At 32.1% G+C, this 2,379-nt stretch overlaps 1 non-coding gene across 1 annotated transcript; it reads left to right on the forward strand.

The window, feature by feature from the left end:
• Positions 1-486: 486 nt before the first annotated feature.
• Positions 487-594, forward strand: LOC148581269 (small nucleolar RNA R71). The gene has a single exon (XR_015898270.1). It is a non-coding gene; the product is annotated as a small nucleolar RNA R71 (small nucleolar RNA).
• Positions 595-2,379: the final 1,785 nt, after the last annotated feature.

Here is a 2,379-nt window from a genome sequence, read left to right on the forward strand (position 1 = left end):
ACCATTATTAAAGCCTTGTTGAGGCTTTTGTTGATCCTTCCATGAGATATTTGGGTGATTTCTCCATGATGGATTATAGGTGTTTCCATAGGGTTCACCCATGTAATTTACCTCTGCTATTGCAGGGTTCTCAGGATCATAAGCTTCTTCCTTAGAAGATGCCTCTTGAGTACTGTTGGATGCAACTTGCATTCCATTCAGACTTTGAGAAATCATATTGACTTGCTGAGTCAATATTTTGTTCTGAGCCAATATGGCATTCAGAGTATCAATTTCAAGAACTCCCTTCTTCTGAGGTGTCCCATTACTTACAGGATTCCTCTCAGAAGTGTACATGAACTGGTTATTAGCAATCATGTCAATGAGTTCTTGAGCTTTTGCAGGCATTTTCTTTAGGTGAATGGATCCTCCTGTAGAAGTATCCAACGACATCTTAGCTAATTCAGACAGACCATCATAGAATATATCCAGGATGGTCCATTCTGAAAGCATGTCAGAAGGACACTTTTTGGTCATTTGCTTATATCTCTCCCAAGCTTCATAGAGGGATTCACCTTCCTTCTATCTGAAGGTTTGGACATCCACTCTAAGCTTACTAAGCTTTTGAGGAGGAAAGAACTTGGCTAAGAAAGCCTTGACCAGCTTATCCCAAGAGTTCAGGCTATCCTTAGGTTGAGAGTCCAACCATATTCTAGCTCTGTCTCTTACAACAAACGGGAAAAGCATAAGCCTGTAGACCTCGGGATCTACCTCATTGGTCTTAACAGTATCACAAATCTGCAAGAATTCAGTCAAGAACTGAAAAGGATCTTCAGATGGAAGTCCATGAAACTTGCAGTTCTGTTGCATTAGAGAAACTAATTGAGGTTTAAGCTCAAAATTGTTTGCTCCAATGGCAGGGATTGAGATGCTTCTTCCATGTAAATTGGAATTAGGTGCAGTGAAGTCACCAAGCATCCTCCTTGCATTGTTATTATTTTCGGCTGCCATCTCTTCTTCTTTTTCGAAAATTTCTGTCAGATTTTCTCCAGAGGGTTGTGCTTTAGCTTCCCTTAGCTTCCTCTTCAGAGTCCTTTTAGGTTCAGGATCAGCTTCAACAAGAATGTTCTTATCCTTGTTCTTGCTCTTATGAAAAAAAAAGAAGAGAACAGAAAATAATAATAGGGATCCTTTTTACCACAGTATAGAGGTCCCCTTGTGTGAGTAGAAGAAAAGAAGAATATGAGAAGGAGAAGAAGAAAAATTCAAACTCAGAAAGGGAGATGGGGTTCGAATTTTGGATGGAAGAGAAGTGTTAGTAGATGAATAAATAAATAGAAGGAGATGAGAGATAAGAAAGAAATTCGAAAATTAAACAAAATAAAATAAAAATATTTTAAAATTAAATTTAAATTTCGAAAATTAAAATTGAAATTACATTAAAATTAAAACAATTAGTTAATTAAAATGAAATTTTGAAAAAGAGGGAAGGAATTTTCGAAAATTGAAGGTAGAGAGTTAGTTGGGCAGTTTTAAAAAAGATATGATTGAAACAAAAAGATATGATTGATTAAAAGAGATTTGAAATTTGTTTTTGAAAAAGATATGATTGAATTTGAAAAAGATATGATTGAAACAAAAAGATAAGATTGATTGAAAAAGATTTGAAAATCAAATTTGAAAAGATAAGAAGTTAGAAAAGATTTTGAAATTGATTTTGAAAAAGATGTGATTGAAGTTCATTTTGAAAAAGATTTGAAAAAGAAATTTAAAAAGATTTGATTTTTGAAATCAAAGTTGATTACTTGACTAACAAGAAACTAAAAGATATGATTTTAAATTTTAAAGATTGAACCTTTCTTAATAGGCAAGTAACAACTTAAAAATTTTTTGAATCAATCACATTAATTGTTAGTAAAGATTTGAAATTATGAAACAAAATAAGAAAAAAGATTTTTGAAAATCAATTTGGAATTTTCGAAAATTATGAGAGAAAAATGAAAAAGATTTAATTTTTGAAAAAGATTTGAAAAAGATAAAATTTTTAAATTGAAAATTTGATTTGACTCAAAAACAACTAGATTTTAAAATTTTTTTGAAAAAGTCAACTCAAATTTTCGAATTTGATGAGAAGAAAAAGGGAAAAATATATTTTTTTTATTTTTGAATTTTTAATGATGAAAAAGAAACTCCTGACTTCCTTAACATTAGTTGGTGGTGATAATTTTTCAATTACCCCCACCTTGGCTCTATCAACCTCAATTCCCTTGCTTGAAATCCGGTGTCCAAGAACAATACCTTCGATAACCATAAAATGACATTTCTCCCAATTTAAAACAAGGTTTGATTCTTGGCACCGTTTCAAGACCAAAGATAAATGCTTAAGGCAGGATTCAAAAG

The sequence above is a fragment of the Arachis ipaensis genome, chromosome B10 (genome assembly GCF_059453495.1).
Source record: "Arachis ipaensis isolate K30076 ecotype BB chromosome B10, ASM5945349v1, whole genome shotgun sequence".
Taxonomy (NCBI): Eukaryota; Viridiplantae; Streptophyta; class Magnoliopsida; order Fabales; family Fabaceae; genus Arachis; species Arachis ipaensis.